We start from the raw sequence: 20,210 nt of genomic DNA, 5'->3' as shown, positions 1-20,210 counted from the left end.
GAACAGGAGATCACAGAATAGGAAATAAAAAAGGAAAAAATATGTCAGTCTTTCTAGTAATGAAATGGTAATTAAATATTGAAATAGTGTTTTTACCTCTCTCATTAGCAAAAATAAAAGTTGATAAGAGCAAATTTAAGTAATAATGATAAGAAAACTTTATTGAGTACTTTCTCTGTGGCAGGCAAAAACAGTCTTTACAACAGTCCTAGTGAGGTAGGTACTATTATTACTATTGTTTTATTGATAAGGTACTTGAGGTACAGGGATAGCGTTACTTGTCCAAGGTTAGACATCTGGTACTTATTGAGCCCAAATTTGAACTCAGACAACCTGTCTCTAGAGCCTGCACTCTTAGTCACCAAAGTGGTGCCTTTGTCTGGATTGGTCATCATAATGCTCAGCCTCTAGAAGTGTCTACCACAAAGAAAGCACTTAAATATTTGTTGAATGGATTCTTAAAATGAAAATGTTTATGGGACTTCCCTGGTGGTCCAGTGGTTAAGAATCCGCCTTCCAATGCAGGGGATGCAGGTTCGATCCCCGGTTGGGGAACTAAGATCCCACGTGCTGCGGGGCAACTAAGCCTATGCACTGCAGCTACTGAGCCCACGCACCACAACTAGAGAGAAGCTCATGTGCTGCAACAAAAGATCCCGCGTGCCACAACTAAGACCCAACGCAGCCAAAGATAAATAAATTAATAAAAATAAATTAATTAATTTTAAAAAATGTATTAGCCACATCATTTTTGGAGGGTAATTTATCGATATCAAAAAACACATACTAATGACTCAATAATTCTATTTCTTAATGTGTATCTTAAAAAAATTTATATAAGGAGGCATGTATTGTACATGGCCACATTCTTGGTACTTGCAGAAAAATAAGAGAAAATGTAAGTGTTCATCAGTGCTATAAGTAACTAATAATATAACTAATGTATAGCCTTATATAATTATTAAATGACTAAATAAAACTACGATATAGGTATATTTCAGAATTCTCTATGCACAGTTAAAATAAATGAAGTATTTGATCTGGAAAGGTATCTAGGATATACTATTGAATGAGAAAAGCAAGTTACAGAACTTTTCCTACCAAAATAGATTCTAGATGATGAAAGAGTAAAATAAACAAAAATAACCATGAAAATACCAGAGAAAACATGGGTGAATATTTTTATAATATTGGAAGGAGGAAGGCTTTTCTAAGCATGATATGAAATGTAAAAGCCATAATGGAGACTGATGAATTTGATTACAGAAAAATGGATGATTTCCATATAGAAAAAAAAAGAACAGACATTAAACTGGAATGAAGATTCTAAACATGATATATATATATATATATATATATATATATATATATATATAAAGGATATTTATAGGCAATTTGTAGAAAGGCCAGTAGGCATATGAAAGATAAATAGATGTTCAGCTTTTACTCCTAATTAAAAATACAAATTAGAATATCAGGTCCCGTTTACTACCTGTGAGATTGGCAAAGATTGATAATAGTAATGACAAAAAATTTTACATACTCTTGGAGGAAATAGAAAAAAGCACAGCATGTTTGGTGGAAATTTTGGCAACATTTATTAAAATTTAAAATGTATAATACTTTTGTCTTAAATTCCACTTTTAGGGATTTATTGTATATTAAAGTATAAAGATATGTGTATAAGGATATTCATTATATTGTGTATAGGTATAAAAATATGGAGAGAATCTAGATGTCTGTTAATAGGGATGAGAGTTAAATTGTATTGATAATACATCCATATAATATAATGGAATGCTATTCAGCTATTTAAAAAGACTGTGGCACATCTATTCACACAGCACTTCTCTGTAGTGCTGATTGCTTATAATGCTACATTAAATAACATATGTATGAACATACTATAACAGTAGGCATGTGTATATTTAAAAAGTCCATTATAGTAACCTGTTGATCTATATTTCTTCCCCTGCTCTTTTCTCAGTACTGTTGTCTGTAGTGGGAGCATAATAAATTCAGAAATACTGTAGTCTAATGTTCAGATGTTATTAAACTAGAGTTTCTCTTTCTCTTTCTTTTATTAGCAAAAAGAGTAAGGACAACTTATAGCTCATAGGAGCATTTTTATACTGCAAGTACTTCTGAATGCCAAAGAGTAGAAGTGAAAGAGGAATGTTGTTTCCAAACGTATACATACCTAGAGGTTAAGAGTCTGAGATGTGAAACCAGAATGCCTGGGTTCAAATCCTGGTTTTGCTACTGTGTGTGACTTTGTACAAGTTACTTACCTTCTTTTTGCCTCCATTTCCTTATTATTCATCCAACAAATATTTGAGTGCTTACTGTATGCCAGTGATAAAACAAGGAGGATTAAGACAAAATCTCTACCTTCTTGTATATGTACATTCTGGAGGACTTAATTCTATACCTACTATTTAGGGTTCTTAAGAGAATTAAGGGTTTAATATCTCTAAAGCCCTTGGAATGAGGTCTGGTACATAGTAAGTGGACAATAAATAATATTACTATTATTCTCCCCTCCCAAATAAATAAACATACAGAGTGTGATTTATTAACTATTTTACGGAAGTTTTTGTCAAATACAATGGCATTCAAGGATATATGAAACAATCTATTTCAGTATATTCTTACATTTGTCCGCATTCTAGATGCTCACATACACTCTCAGTCATTGAGCTCTAGCTTGGCTGATAGTACTACACACTGTTGGCCACTGAACCTTACCATACACCATGTTGCAAAGGCTCTCAGCCTGTGAGTGTTCTACCACCATATTTTGAGTGTGCTAGATGTTGAAGTGCAAAATTTACAGTAGTTCTTTTAAGGAGTCTTGATGGAAATTCTAGAGAAATCAAGAGAGTAAAGATCAGAAAGTTATTAATGGGTAAATTGAAGGTCATCATAAACATCAATGAAGCCTGGGAGGATTGACTAATAATTGTACAGCATTTACTAGAAGTTAAATGTTGTAGTTATATTTATTAATTTGTGAATTTACAAAATCACAGCATATATTCATAGAACAAATATTTATTTACAGCCTGCTATGTGCTATGTTAAATGCTGTCAATTCTTTGGTGAACAAAATAGTCATGGAACCTATCCTCATATAGCTGATATTTCACAATGTTACAAAAATAATTATAGGGTTATAAGAGAACTATGCGGGAAGCCTAGTCTGAGAGGTCAAAGGAGGTCTTCCTTGTGGAATTGAGATTTAATCAATTAAATTCAGTTCAATCCCCTGAAGGTTGAGTGAGTTTGTATTAGCCAGGAGGAGAGAGTCATAAGAAATGAGTGGGAAACAACAATGCAAGGAGAGCGGACAGCATCGAGAAAGAACCAGAGGTGGAAAGAACATGATACTCTTGAGGAATGGGAAGATGTCATTGTGGATGGAGAGAAGTAAATGGAAGGGAAAGTGGCAAAAGAATAAGCTGGAGAGTTAGGCAGGGGTTAAATTTTGCAGGACCTTACAAGGTCAGAGTAAGGAGTTTTGATATTATTTTAAGTGCAATGGAAAACAATTGAAGACTTTCAAGTTGAAGAATCACTTGATTAAAATTTTTAAATTGAGGTATTATTGACATATAACATTCTGTTAGTTTCAGGTATACAGCATAATTATTTGATATTTGTATATACTAGTGTGGAATGATCACCACAATAAGTCTAGTTAACATCCATCACCATGTATAGTTAGAAAAATTTTTTTCGTTTTGATTAAGGACTTTTAAGATCTGCTGTCTTAACAACTTTCAAACATGCAATACAGTTTTTGGTGAAGTCTTTAGGGTTTCCTATATATAATGTCATGCCATCTGCAAATAGTGACAGTTTTATTTCTTCCTTTCCAATTTGGATGCCTTTCATTACTTTTTATTGCCTGATTGCTCTGGCTAGGCTTTCCAATACTGTGTTGAGTAAAAGTGGTGAGAGTGGACATCTTCGTCTTGTTCCTGATCTTAAAGGAAAAGCTTTCAGTTTTTCAGCATTGAGTACGATATTAGCTATGTACTTGTTATATGTGGCCTTTATTATGTTGAGATACTTTCCCTCTATACCCACTTTTCTGATAATTTTTATTATGAATGGGTGATGAATTTTGCCAGATGCTTTTCTGCATCTATTGAGATGATCATATGATTTTTATCCTTCGTTTTGCTAACATGGTACATCACATTGATTTGCAGTTGTTGAATCATCCTTGCGTCCCTGGAATAAATACAAGTTAATCATAGTGTATGATCGTTTTAATGTATTGTTGAATTTGATTTGCTAATATTTTGTTGAGGAGTTTTGCATTTGTGTTTATCAGGGATGTTGGTCTATAATTTTCTTTTCTTCTGGTGTGTGGTCTGGTTTTGGTATCAGGGTAATGCTGGTCTCATAAAATGCATTTGGAAATGTTCCCTTCTATTTTTTCAGACTTTGAGAAGGATTGGTATTAATTCTTCTTTAAATGTGGCTGACACTGGACTTTTGTTGGGAGGTTTTTCATTACTGATTTAATCTTCTTACTAGTAATCAGTCTATTTGGATTTTCTATTTCTTCATGGTTTAGTCTTGTAAGGTCGTATGTTTCTAGGAATTCGTCCATTTTTTTCTAGGTTGTCTGATTTGTTGGTGTATAATTGTTTATAGTAGACTCTTTTGATCCTTTCTATTTCTGTGGTATTTTGTAATGTCTCCTCTTTCATTTCTGATTCTATTTATTTGAGTCTTCTTTTTTTCTTGGTGAGTGCACTTAAGGTTTGTCAGTTCTGTTTATCTTTTCAAAGACCCAGCTTTAGTTTCATTGATCTTTTCTATTGTCTTTTAGTGTCTGTTTTACTTATTTTCACTCTGATCTTTGTTATTTCCTTCGTTTTACTAACTATGGGCTATGTCTGTTCTTCGTTTTCTAGTTCCTTTAGGTGTAAAGTTAGGTTGTTTATTTGAGATTTTTCTTATTTCTTGAGGTAGGCATTTATTGCTATGAACTTCCCTCTTAGAACTGTTTTTGCTGCATCCCATAAATTTTGATATGTTTTATTGCCATTTTCATTTGTCTTAAAGTATTTTTAAAGTTCTCTTTTGATTTCTTTGTTGACCCCTAATTAGTTCTTTTTAAAGGTTGCTTTAACTGCTGAGTGAAAAAGGACTGGGGGAGATGACAAAAGTACTATGAGGAGATCATTGAAGAGATTATTTCTGTGATCCAGATATGGTATAATAGTGGCTTGGACCAAAGTCGTGGTTGTAGACAGAGAAAATGGATTTTTATCAATTTTAGGACATGACTGAATGTTGATGATGACCATTATGGAGAGGGAGGGATAGAGAATGACTATATCATGAGCATCTGGATAGTTAATGATATAGGGAACAGAGAAGAAATGGCATTGCTTATTATGAGAGTAGATGTACATATTGAATTTGAGATATCTTTGAGACACAGAGACATTCAATAGGCACTGTGTGTGTATATATATATATATATATATATAGGTTTAGAACCCAGAAAGAGGTCTGAAGTAGAGAAAAGGAAATTAGGACTTGTTAACAGGTAGTGTTTGAGGCAATGGTAGTAGATAGAATTCCCTTGGAAAAGAATATAAAGAAAGAAGAGAACTAAGTACAGAACTTTGAGGAATTTCAACATTTAAGATTGGCTAGGGACTTCCCTGGTGGTTCAGTGGTTAAGACTGTGCTCCCAATGCAGGGGCCCCGGGTTTGATCACAGGTTGGGGAACTAAGATCCCATATACCGCAACTAAGCCCACACGCTGCAGCTACTGAGCCCTTGAGCTCTAGAGCCTGTGTGCCACAACTAGAGAGCCTGTGAGCCGCAATGAAGATCCAGAGCAGCCAAAATAAATTAAAAAAAAAAAAAAAGATCAGGTAAGGGCAAAGGAGTCAGGGATGAAAGTGAGAGGGATAAGCCAAAGAAGTAGGAGAAAATCAGAAATTTTAGTGTCACATAAGTAAGTCAAGGAAGAATAGTTTCATAAAGAAGGAGGATGTGATCTTCTATAACTGAATGTTGCTAAGATGGGGAAAGAAGCCAGAAAAGAGTGGAGCATGCATGGGAGGTGAAGGGGAGACATTGAGAGTAGACAACTCTTTTGAGAAAATAGTCCTCTTGGGACTTCCCTGGTGGTCCAGTGGTCAAGACTCTGTGCTCGCAATGCAGGGGACACAGGTTTGCTCCCTGGTCGGGGAACTAAGATCCTGCATGCCACACAGCATGGTCAAAAAAAAAAAAAAAAACCAACAGAAGATAGTCCTCTTGAATGTGAAGGGTTAACTGTCTCAAATTCGAGGTATAGTGGAATATCTAAATAGAGAAGTATTGTATATCAGGTAGGTTAAGCTGTGGCCCTGGAATTTGAGTGAGAGGTGAGGGTTAGAGAAATCTGAGAGTAATTCACATGGAAATGGTGTTTGAAGACTTTAGAAGAAAAGGGAGCCAAAGATAGAACTGTGAGAGCACCTATAGTTAGAGATTTTCTTTGGATTGTTATTAATAAATAACATTGTAGTGTTCATAGTACAAGTAATTTGAGCATGGACTTGTTTCATCCAACTCAGTTATCTCAAGCTTTGGCTGATACAATTCAGGTTTTGCTCTTCTTAAATTTGACATTGTTAAAAGTAAGACACAGTGCTCTAAATGCCCCCCTCCACCTCCCCAAGTTGTCAAGACAGGAGCAAGCACAGTATCTATTTTTACTGCAGGTATTAAGGTACACAATTTTATTTTTGGCTAGTTTTTCATTAGTTGGTAGTTTGTACCAATATATCACTTGTAGTGACTAGATTAATGGTGAGTCATAACCCTGCTTTACACAAACTCGTATTACTTTTGGTACATACAATTTGTGCTGTACAAATTATATCTCCTGGTCAATCTGCTACCTAAAGTGATCTGAAAAATAAGACCATCCCCCCAATGAATTTATCTCTTGTTTATTATCTACTGTAGATCATAGAATATCTGAGCTAGTGTCTGATCTTTGAAATTTTAGGTATGCGATTAAGGTTGAAACTCTGATTTTCATGTCATTAGTCTCAATTTATATCAATCTGTTGGGATATGTTTGTTAAGATTATTGTTGCATGTTAAAGCAACCAGTTGGAGCTTATGTAAGGAAAAGGGGAGTGTTATAAGGATACTAGGTAATAAACTGGTTAAGTTGATTGGTTCCCCAGAATATGGTTTTATTTTGCAATAAAAATTTATGTGTGTGTATGGAGCAAGAGGCAGGCAATCCTAGAATTCTGTTGGCAAAGATAATCCAATAGATATCTACTACCTAAAAATTAAAGATAAGGACTTGGGCTAATATAGTGTTAATTAGTGGTTCCAGTCATGGACAATCTATTTGCTACTTTAGGGATGTTGAATATCTGAATAGTATTCCATATATACACAAATTCGTTTTTATGTCTTGAGTCTTATTACTCTAGACTTGAGAATTACGCATGCTACTTGTTTTAGTGCCAATCTCAGATCAGTTGCTGTTCTGAAGGTTTCAGTGCAGACATATATTTGATACATCTGTTATCACTTTTCCCAATATTTGTTCAACTCTGCTTTTCTTCAGTGTGTACTAGGAGAAAGCAACTACCTGGTACTAATAGCTCTTGACTGAGAATTCAGTGTTTGTGAAAGATGCCAGATTGATACCCTGGAAATTGAAACCCTCTGTGAATGTGGTGTAGCAATAATGTCAGCTTCCCACATCTTGCTTTCCTAATGTACTTTGCTCTTGATCTGCAGGAATAAAGCTCTTTTCAAAGATTATCTCATTTCTTTTTTCTGCCACTGTGAGTGAGGTTGTTTGTATTCAAAGCATGTTTTTATAGGATCAGATATATTTAGCCTCTTCAGAAAGTTGAACAGTCAGGTTACTTTTTCGTTCCTGTGTTTCATTTCATTGTTCAAACTTGAATTGATTACTTAAGACCAGTGGCCCTGATGGATTATTAATTGTATAAACAAACCAGTCCCCTGGTTGGCTTTATGGTTCAAATCATATTCTGCTTTTCTTTTGTTAATTCTTTCACACAAATTGCTTTTTGATGATGAATAGTAATGGCTACCACTTATTGAGCACTTAAATAGGAAGCCTAAGGAAGGCACTTTATATAAATACATTCTTCATTATTAAAACTATCCTGGGAAGTATAGTGTTCATACAAAGTATAAAGAAACTGAGACTCAGAAAGGTTTATTTAATTAACCTCCTCAAAGCAGCAACAGCTTTTAAATGCTAGAGCATGAATTCAAACTTGGATTTGCCAGAGTCCTGTGCTAGTGTTCTTTCACCAAACTCCACTGATGCTCATAAAAATGTTCATTTGGATTAAACATCAGAGAAGCAAGTCTGTTACATATTGGTATTTGTTGATTTGAAATTCTAATCCCAGTTTTTCTAGATATTCCATTGTATTTACAGATACCCTTGAATCACACCTTTTTTTTTTTTTTCTTTAAAGGTGAGTCATCAAACTAATAGAAACTGTTTGAAGTTGTGATTAGGATAGAAAGCCCTGGTAAAACATAGTTTAAGTTTGAACTTCAGTATGCAAACTAATAATTTTATGTTGGCATTAATAAACTTTGAAACAGTAAGTATATTAGAGCCTTAGCAGTCTCAACACAACTTTTGGGGATCCTTTCTATGGAAAAATTTTGCAGGTGGAAGTACTTTGAAAGTTAGTCTTTTAGTTATTTTACTTTGGATCACAAGTGGTTAGTGAGCACTTACTCTGTGCCAAGCATTGTGTCATACACACGCACACACACACACACACACACACACACACTCACACACACACACGGGATATAGTGATCAATAAGTCAGAAGTAGTCTCTTTTCTGGAAAACATCAGTATGAGCCTGGAAAGAGGAGACAAACAGTTTAAAAAATCATAATTCAGCTGGTAAGTGCTATGATAGAGAAAATGAAAGATATATGGAAAGAAGGAGCACCTGTCCTAGACCTAGAACAGAAGGGCTTCAAGGAAGATGTGATGTATAGGGTAGGATAAGGAGGATAAGCAAGAATTAGTCGAGTAATAGTGGTGGGGGCAGAATATCCCAGGCCTAAATAATAATGTGTGAAGGCCTGATTTTTCCCAGTAGTTGTATTGAGATATAATTCACATATCATAAAATTGTCTCCTTTAAAGTACACATTCAGTGGTATTCAAGTATATTCACAGAGTTGTGCAACCATCACCACTGCCTAACTCCAGAACATTTTCATCACCCCAGAAAGAAACACCATATCCATTAGCACTCACTCCCTATTCCCTCCTCTCCCTGGCCCTTGGCAACCACTAATCTACTTTCTGTCTCTAAGGATTTGCCTATTCTGGATGTTTCATATGAACAGAACCATACAATATGTGGTCTTTTGTGACTGGCTTCTTTCACTTAGCATAATGTTTTCAAGGTTCATCCATATTGTAGTGCCTATCAGCATGAAGGGCTGTTTTGAGGAATGGAGATGAGCAATATTGAGAATTGAAAGTTTAGTTGATGAGGATGATCAGTGCATAGAGCAAGAATTTGAGAATAAAGAGAAGGTTTCATACGAGAGAGGTAAGCAGAAACCAAATCAACAAAGCCATGTTATAGATGTATGGACTTTATCCCAAGGGCAATAGGATACCATTGAATGGTGTTAAGTATGAAAATAATATAATCAGATTTGTGTTCTTTAGTTGTGTAGAGAATAGTCTAGATAGACACAAAATGGGGGGCAGGGAGACCAGTTAGTTTTCTTGCAAAAATCTGGGCAACAGAAAGATGTAAGTGGTGTGGGATATGGCCTGGGAATGTAGAGTAGTGGATGGATATGAGAGATTTAAAAGGCAAGATTGGCAATACTTGGTGTTAGAGTGAATGTAGAGGTGGGGGAGAAGGAGAGGAAGTATCTAGAATGGCACTTAAGTTTTAGGATTGGTGAGCCAGGTGGATTATGATACATAGACTAATTAAGGAACTGGCTAGATAGATGAATTCCCAGGGTGCCAATCCATAAGGAGTACTAAATGGGCCCTGGGAAGTTAATGAGACGAAAAAATGCATTTACCAGAACTCTTTTCTTATTAGTAGAATACTATATGTTGGGGGGAAAACTTTGGTAAGCTTCTAGAGAAGGAGGTAAGACCCCCTCCCTCACCTAGCTTCTTGTTTGAATAATGAGATGTTTCCTAAACTGTACTCTAAGAAGCCCAAAGGCTGTTTTATTGAGTGGGGTATGTAAATTTGGAACTGGAGCTAAATAAGTCAGTAGAGGAGAAGCTGCCATCAGGGGTCTTCTTTTTTGCCTGTTCATCTTCTGGTTCTTACCCTTTTTTCTAGACTATTTATATAAGATCAGGTTGAAGAGTATCAAATTACTAACCTACTGTTGCATATATCTATTGTTATATAATAATTTACACCAAAACATAGTGGCTTACAACAATTTAATTCTCTCTTGTGGTTCTAGGGGTTGACTGGACTAGCTAAGAGGTTCTCTGTTAGGGTCTTCATGAAGTTGTAGTCACACAGTGGCTGGGGCTAGGGTCATCTTGAGGTTTGCTCCTTCACATTTGTGAAGGTTCATGGGCCAAATCACCTACATGTAGCCTTTCCCTGTGGTCTCTCAGGCATGATAACTGGATTCAGAGTGAGTGTCCCAAGAGAAACAGGCAGAAGCTCTATTACCTTTTATGACCAAGTTTTAGAAGTTGTGTTCCTCTTGCTTTGCTCTATTAGTTGAAGTAGTCGTGAAGTTTTACCCAGCTTTAGAGGAAGGGGACATGGAGTTTACCTCTCTCGTAAGAAGATCATGTGGGATGGGAGGTACTGCAGCAGACATCTTGGGGTTTTTTGTTTGTTTGTTTGGCTGTGCTACATGGCTTGCGGGATCTTAGTTCCCTGACCAGGGATCAAACACAGGCCCTTGGCAGTGAAAGCATGGAGTCTTAAACACTGGACCACCAGGGAATTCCTCATCTTTGGAAATATAATCTGCCTCACCTACCTTGAGAGCCCTGCCCAGACTAGTATAGGAAACCAAGAAAGAGGACTTTGGGATTTTGAAGCAATTTTGTATATATTGAGTTTAACTCTTTGTCATACTTCTTGGTGGAAATGCTATTAAGAAGTTTGCTTCCTAAGCAGATACTGAATTTGTTCTGTGGTGAATAGTATTAATTAGAGACAAGACCGGAAACATTATTTAACTGAGAATATTTTCTAGTTTATTCTTTTTCTTTTTTTAAACCTGTGGCCAGGATTTTGGAAATTATTACCTTAATAAAACTCTTCTGTTGTAAACAAGCCCACATCAGAGATTCCTATAAATTGCTTGTATTTTATATTTTAAATATCATCTTTATTCTTGTCATTTTTCCTTATAGGTTTATTTTTTAAGAATATCTGGTTTCTTAATTTTAGATGATTTTTCTTTCACTTTCCCCATATTATAATTAAAATTTTAATCATCTTTGTACACCCCAGGGAGAGAATCTTTTAAAATACTTGTCTTTCCTATTTCCTTCCTTTTTCAGTTTTCATATTTGAAAGTAAAAATTTAAGTAGCTTGGGTTTTTATTAATTGAAATTCATGGATGCTCAATTCTCTTTTATTAACAAATAATATGCATTCATCCTAAGAAAAATTAGTACTATAGGTAAGCTTGTCTAAAATGTAAACCACCCAAACACTATTGAGACTCTCTATTATATTTTAGTGTATATATTTTTAAAGACTTTTAAGTCTTTCCCCAAATATGGAGTCTTACATTTGTACCATTTTGTAAATTGATACTTCCGTTTGTAATTTAGATTTTTCTCACTGTTTACTGTTTTAAACATCAATCTAACAGTGAACTTGTTTTACATCTTTTGTATTTATCTAATTATTTCCTTAAGATAAATCTCCAGAAGGGTAATTATTATGTTAAAGGGCCTGTGTTTGAATGATAACATTTTCCAATTATTTAAATCCTTGTCACTTTTTCTCTCTCCTACTAGAAAATTTCTGTTTTTTGTTTCTCTCTTGTATTTGCTTACTGTCCTCTCTCCTACAACACACACACATTCACAATATTTATTTCTTAGGGAAGAAGAAATCTTCATCATGAGGTTGATTACTTAAGTATGAACTTTATTAGTTTCATTCAATTTACTTCTTCATGAGACATTTGTTGAACACTATGTACTATACCTTGGGTTAAAGAGCATGAAGACATAGCCCTGATCTCAGTGAACTCACAGTCCAATGGGGAAGACAAACAGGATTACCCATAATGTAAGTTCATTTGGCCTCTGCTGCCATTAGTAGAGAGATGCATGACAGGAACATAGGGTGACTCTTTTAAAACGGTCTGTAGAGAATTGAGGAAGGCTTCCGAGGCTGAGCTGAGAATGAGTTGAACCTTGGTAACGCAAATTAGGCAAATAAAAAGTAGTTCAACGTAGGTACAGAACATGCAATGATAGAGAAGCATGGCAGAGCATCTCACAAGAAATATTAATAGTTTGGTATGATTGGAGCTTTGGAAAGTAGTGGGAGAACAGGTTGGAAAACAAGTTCTGAAGGGATCTCTATGCCATGCTAAAAACTACACTTCATTCTTGGGGGAAAGGAGGAAGGGGATCCATTTAGTTAGCTAGGAAAACACAATCAGTCTGGGTAGTATATGTAGTAGCAAGTGACACCCATCATTGTGACCTCCTGAGAGACGTCCATTAAATAGGTGAGAGGGGAGCTATTTAAGGATTTTTAAGCAGAAGAATAACGTGATCTGATTTTCTTTTAGAAAGCTATTTTGGTAAGCCTACGAAAGGATATATTTTCTAGACCAAAGGAGACAGTGACATTAGTTTGGAAACTATATTGAACCAATCTGGGAGATAACTAATGAGGGCCTAAACTAAGGCAGATGTAGTAGAAATAAAAGGAGGGGGATAAAATTAGAAGCTATTTATTTGGAATCCTTGCCATGGGAGTGTGTTATATGCTATACTTAATGAAATCATCCCATGTATTTTTAATACCTACTATATGACAAGCACTCTGCTGAGGTATTGGGATAAAGGGATGAATAAAAAGGGTTTCCTTTTATTGGTTTATTACTTAGCCGTGTGCAACAGATTTATAAAGGGAGAAGCTACTATGTAATGTGAAAAGTGTTGATATAAATGTACTGTGAGAACATAGGGATTAATTGTTAATTTCACATTGGGAGGTGACATTGAGCAGAATATTGAAGGAGTTCTTTTTTTCGGTGTATCTTGAACTGTATTTAAGGCATTTTATACTGTATTTTATGTTGTATATCCATTTTATGTTGTATATCCATTTACTGAATTTCCTTTGTTCCTTCCAAAAAAGCAATTCCATGATGCCAAAAGTCAGTGCACTAATATTTGCATTATAGGGGTCCCAGAAAGAGAAGAAAGAGAGAAAGGGCCTGAGAACATATCTGAAAACATAGTAGCTGAAAACTTCCCTAACCTGGGAAAGGAAACAGTCACCCAAGTCCAAGAAGCACAGGTCCCATACAGGATGAACCCAAAGAGGAATACACGAAGACACATTGTAATTAAAATGACAAAGATAAAGAGAGAATATTAAAAGCAGCAAGAGAAAAGCAACAAATAACATACGAGGGAACTCCCAATAAGGCTGTCAGTTTCAGCAGAATCTCTGTAGGCCAGAGGGGAGTGGCACAATATATTCATAGTGATGAAATGGAAAAGCTTAAAATCAATAATACTCTACCCAGAGAGATCAAAGGCTTTACAGACAAGCAAACCTAAAAGAGTTCAATACCACCAAACCAGCTTTACAACAAATGTTAAAGAAACTTCTCTAGGCGAAAAAGAAAAGGACATAATTAAAAACAAGAAAATTACAAAATGAAAAAACTTACCAGCAAAGGCAAACATACAGTAAAGGTAATATATCATCCACACACAAAGCTAGTCGGGAGGTTAAAAGACAAAAGTAGTAAAATCATGTATATCCTCAGTAAGCAGTTAAGGTATACACAAATCAATTAGATGTAAACCATGGTATCAAAAACAGTAATTGTGAAGGGGGGAGAATACAAATGCAGTTTTTACAGTGCATTTGAAATTAAGAGATCAGCAACTTAAAACAAGCATGTATATATAGACTGCTATACAAAAACCTCATGGTAACCGTAAACAAAAAATCTATAATAGATACACACACAAAAAAGAAAAAGGAATTCAAACACAACACTAAAGATAGTTATCAAATCACAAGACAAGAGAAGAAGAAAGTGAATGAATCCAAAAACGAATCCAAAACAACAAAATGGCAACAAGAATGTACATATTGATAATTACCTTAAATGTAAATGGACTAAATGTTCCAACCAAAATACATAGGCTGGCTGAATGGATACAAAAACAGGACTCATATATATGCTGCCTACAAGAGACTTCTTTCACATCAAGAGACCCATACAGACTGAAAGTGAGGGGATGGAAAAAGGTGTTCCATGCCAATGGAAATCAAAAGAAAGTTGGGGTAGCAACACTTATATCAGACAAAAGAGACTTTAAAATAAAGACTATTACAAGAGACAAAGAAGGACACTTCATAATGATCAAGGGATCAATCCAAGCAGAAGATATAACAATTGTAAATATATATGTACCCAACATAGGAGCACCTCAATATATAAGGCAAATATTAACAGACATAAAAGAGGAAGTCAACAGTAACACAATAATAGTGGGGAACTTTAACATCCCACTTACATCAGTGGACAGATCAGACAGAAAAATCAGTAGGGAAACACAGGCCTTAAAATGACACATTAGACCAAATGGACTTAATTGATATGTATAGAGGATTCCATCTGAAAGCAAAAGAATACACATTCTTTTCAAGCTCACATGGAACATTCTACAGGGTAGATCACATGCTAGGCCATAAAATAAACCTTGGTCAATTTAAGAAAATTGAAATCATATCAAGCACCTCTTCTGACCACAATGCTCTGAGACTAGAAATCAACTACAAGAAAAAAACTGTAAAAAACACAAACACATAGCGGCTAAACAATATGCTACTGAACAACCAATGGATCACTGAAGCAATCAAAGAGGAAATCAAAAAATACCTAGGGACAGATGAAAACACAGTGATACAAAACCTATGGGATGCAGCAAAAGCAGTTCTAAGAAGGAAATTTATAGTTACACAAGCTTACCTCAGGAAACAAGAAAAAAGTCTCAAATAAGTGATACAACATTACACCTAAAGCAACTAGAGAAAGAAGAATAAACAGAATCTGAAGTTAGTAGAATGAAAGAAATCATCAAGATCAGAACAGAAATAAATGAAATAGAGACTAAGAAAACACTAGAAGAGATCAATGAAACTAAAAGCTGGTTCTTTGAAAAGATGAACAGAATTGATAAACCTTTAGCCAGACACAGCAAGAAAAAAAAGGTAGAGGGCCGAAATCAATAAAATCAGAAATGAAAAAGGAGAAGTTACAACCGACACCACAGAAATACAAAGGATCATAAGAGACTACTATGAACAACTATATGCCAATAAAGTGGACAACCTAGAAGAAATGGGCAAATTCTTAGAAAGGTACAATCTCCCAAGACTGAACCAGGAAGAAATAGAAAATATGAACAGACCAATTGCCAGTACTGAAATTGGATCAGTAATTTTAAAATTCCCAACAAACAAAAGTCCAGAACCAAATGGCTTCACAGGTGAATTCTACCAAACATTTAGAGAAGAATTGACATCTCTCCTTCTGAAACTATTCCAAAAAACTGCAGAGGAAGGAACCCTTGCAAACTCATTCTATGAGGCCACCATCACCCTGATACCAAAACCAGACAAAGTTATAAGAAAAAAAGAAAATTACAGGCCAATATCACTATGATGAACATAGATGCAAAAATCCTCAACAAAATGCTGGCAAACCAAATCCAACAATACATTAAAAAGATCATGCACCATGATCAAGTGGGATTTATCCCAGTGATGCAAGGATTTTTTAATATCTGAAAATCAATCGGTGTAATATAACACATTAACAAATTGAAGAATAAAAAGTATATAATCATTTCAGTAGACACAGAAAAAGCTTTTGATAAAATTCAACATTCATTTGTAATAAAAACTCTCCAGAAACAGGCACAGAGGGAACATATTTCAACATAATAAAGTCAATATATGACAAACCCACAGCTAACATTATACTGAATGGTGAAAAGCTGAAAGCATTTCCTCTAAGATCAGAAACAAGATAGGATGCCCAGTCTCACCACTCTTATTCAACATGGTTTTGGAAGTCCTACCCACAGCAATCAGAGAAGAAAAAGAAGTAAAAGGAATAGAAAATGGAAAGAAAGACATAAAACTGCCACTGTTTTCAGATGACATGATACTATACATAGAAAATCCTAAAAACACCACCAGAAAACTGCTAGAGGTGATGAATGAATTCAGCAAAGTTGCAGGATGCAAAATTAATACACAGAAATCTGTTGCATTTCTATACACTAACAGCGAAATAGCAGAAAGAAAAATTAAGGAAACAATCCCATTTATCATCACATCAAAGAGAATAAAATACCTAGGAATAAACCTCCCTAAGAGAGGCAAAAGACCTGTACTCCAAAAACTATTACGGTGCTGATGAAAGAAATTGAAGACAGCATAAACAGATGGAAAGATATATTGTGTTCTGGGGTTGGAAGAATCAATATTGTTACAATGATCATACCACCCAAGGCAATCTACAGGTTCAGTGCAATCCTTATCAAAATACCAACGACATTTTTCACAGAAGTAGAACAAATAATTTTAAAATTTGTATGGAAACACAAAAGAACCTGAGTAGTCAAACAATCTTGAGAAAAAAGAATGAAGCTGGAGGAATCAGCCTCCCTGACTTCAGACTATATACTACAAAGGTACAGTAATCAAAACAGTAGGCACTGGCACAAAAACAGACCTATAGATCAGTGGAACAAGATGGATAGCCCAGAAATAAACCCATGCGGTTATAGTCAGTTAATCTATGACAAAGGAGGCAAGAATGTACAATGGAAAAGACAGTCTCTTCAATAAATGGTGCTGGGAATACTGGATAGCTATATGTAAAATAATAAAATTAGAACATTCACTAACACCATATACAAAAATAAACTTAAAATGAATTAAAGACCTAAATGCAAGACTGGTTACTATATAACTCCTAGAGAAGAACCTAGGCAGAATACTCTTAGACATAAATCACAGCAATATTTTTTTTGGATGTCTCCTCAAGTAAAGGAAACAAAAGTAAACAAGTGGGATCTAATTAAACTTAAAACTTTGGCAGAGCAAAGGAAACCACAAACAAAAGAAAAGACAGCCTACTGAATGGGAGAAATATAAACAGCTCATACAACTCAACAGCAGAAAAGCAAACAACCTAATTAAAAAATGGGCAGAAGAATTGAATAGACATTTTCCAAAGTGGAAATACAGATGGCCAACAGGCACATGAAAAGATTCTCAACATCACTAATCATCAGAGAAATGCAAATCAAAACCATAATGTGATATCACCTCACACTTGTCAGAATGGCTATCATTGAAAAGAACACAAATAATATGTGTTGGAGAGGGTGTGGAGAAAAAGGAACCCTCCTACACTGTTGGTGGGAATGTAAATTGGTGCAGCCACTGTGGAAAACAGCATGGAGATTTCTCAAAGAACTAAAATAAAACCTCAGTATGACTCAGCAGTTCTCCTAGTTATATATCTGAAAAAACCACAAACACTAATTTGAAAAGATACATGCTCCCCAATGTTCACAGCAGTGTTATTTATAATTGCCAAGGTATGGAAGCAGCCTAAATATCCAACAATAGATGAATGCATAAAGAAGATGTGGTATAGACATACAACGGAATATTACTCAGCCATAAAAAAATGAAATTTTGCCATTTACAGCAGCATGGATGGACTTGGAGGGCGTTATGCTAAGTGAAATAAGTCAGACAGAGAAATACAGATATTATATGATATCACTTATATGTGGACTCTCAGAAATACAGCAAACTAGCAAATATAACGAAAAAGAAGCAGATTCCCAGATATGGAGAACAAACTTGTGGTTACCAGTGGGGAGAGAGACAGGGGAAATATAGGGGTCAGGGAGTGGGAGGTACATACTGCTGGGTATAAGATAGGCTCAAGGATGTATTGTACAACACAGGGAATACAGCTAATAGTTTGTAATAACTGTAAATGGAAAGTAAGCTTTAAAATTGTATAAAATTTTTTTTAATTAAAAAAATTTAAAAATAAGCTATAAAAAAGGGAAAAAGTAAAGAAAGGTTTTAAAACAGAGAAGCTGTAAAGTGTTTGCCTGCAGAGGGAGACATGATGAGAAGGAAGTGTCTACCCCCCACAGAACCTTAGAGAGTCTTGTGATGTGGAGGCTCTAGGGATCTCTAAAGGCTTAGTTGATGTGGGGTGTTGAAAACGGAGATTGTTTGGAAGTCTGTGCTATGAGTGGTTTAATTTTGCAGGTATTCTACCTTATCTTTTGTAGTCAAGTGACTTTCCTCATTGTCCTGCAGGAGACTAGAGGGTTATTTCCTGGTAGACATGGATTATGAAAGCTTTGAATTGAGGGATTCCAGGCATATCAGAAGGTGAAGATGAGGTACAGGGTTGAAAGTAGATTAAGGAAAATGTAGTGTGAAGTCATAAATGTGAAGTTGAGAGGAGTCACTGTCTTTTGTGATTCTCCTTTAGCCACATTTAAGCTGCTTAGGGGAATGTATGGAGTAGGTAGACAGTTGGATTTAACCAGGTTTGCGACTTTACCAGCTGAGGCTAGAAGGTCAAAGGGATCCAATTTCAGAAGGAAAACCTATGATTTTTGAGACAGTTACATAATATTATTGGACTTGCCTCACACGTTAAAATAGATACACATACTCAGAATTTGAATTTGAATTTAAGAGTTTATTTTATTTGTTTAAAAAACTCTTGGGCTTCCCTGGTGGTGCAGTGGTTGAGAGTCCACCTGCCGATGCAGGGGACGCGGGTTCATGCCCTGGTCCGGGAAGATCCCACATGCCACAGAGCAGCTAGGCCTGTGAGCCATGGACTCTGAGCCTGCGCGTCCGGAGCCTGTGCTCCGCAACGGGAGAGGCCACAACAGTGAGAGGCCCGCATACTGCAAAAAAACCCCCAAAAAAACAAAACAAAAAAACAAAAAACCTCTTTAATTGGCTAGGTATTAGAGGTATTACTTTGACCTTATTCTCATTTTGACCTTGGAACTTCTATCCCATCCATCCCTTTCATACTTCTGATATGATTCAGTCCTTTATTTGATAGATGTTAAGTCTGTTTCTTAGCATCAACAGCACTTCTCATTGAGAGTATATAGCATGTACATATTTTTTCAGGTTCTCAATACAGGAAAATCTTTCATCAGTGATTTCCACTCCATATTTTTTATTGTTCTCTGAAAACTTGAATTTCCAGCCTTTTAGAATACGTATTATTTTAATAAGCACATCATTTTCACATCAGATAGTAGAATTACATTTGTAATAATGTCAGGAAACATTTTTTTTTAGTGCCTCAGTTTATCTTTAAAATTAAGTGATGTTTGGATTTCCCTGGTGGTCCAGTGGTTAGTACTTTGCCTTCCAGTGCAGGGGGTGTGGGTTCAATCCCTGGTTGGGGAGCTAAGATCCCAGACCAAAAGAAGCTGAAACATTAAGCAGAAGCAATATTGTAACAAATTCAATAAAGACTTTAAAAATGATCCACATCAAAAACCAAATCTTTAAAAAAAAATTAAGTGATGTTTATTAGATCATGTCTGAGATACTCTCCTGTTTTGAAAATGCTGTGATTGTAGGTTAGATATTTTATACAGATAATATGAGATAGTTTTATTCTGATTAGTTTCAACTGCTAATCCATTGCTTCTAAGCAGTGGAGGAGGGCTAAAATCATAAGGGACTCCATTTGGAGGAAAAACAGTTGTTTGGCAATAACAAGTCCCAGCAGAAATCCTTTGAATCTTAATTTTAGAATTCTGTATGTATAGAAAAAAAAAATCACAGTAACAGAGGCCATTCTTGTGAAGCAGCAATTTTGTTAGCTTTGGA

At 35.4% G+C, this 20,210-nt stretch overlaps 1 protein-coding gene across 4 annotated transcripts in view; it reads left to right on the top strand.

The window, feature by feature from the left end:
• ZFYVE9 (zinc finger FYVE-type containing 9) overlaps positions 1 to 20,210 on the top strand; it is a 193,791-nt gene that overhangs the window by 28,565 nt on the left and 145,016 nt on the right. The gene's annotated exons all lie outside the window — the stretch shown is intronic.

Source organism: Kogia breviceps, chromosome 1, assembly GCF_026419965.1.
Source record: "Kogia breviceps isolate mKogBre1 chromosome 1, mKogBre1 haplotype 1, whole genome shotgun sequence".
NCBI classification, from domain to species: domain Eukaryota; kingdom Metazoa; phylum Chordata; class Mammalia; order Artiodactyla; family Physeteridae; genus Kogia; species Kogia breviceps.
Note: the sequence above shows the minus strand (reverse complement) of the source record. Positions and strands in the feature narration are given on the sequence as shown.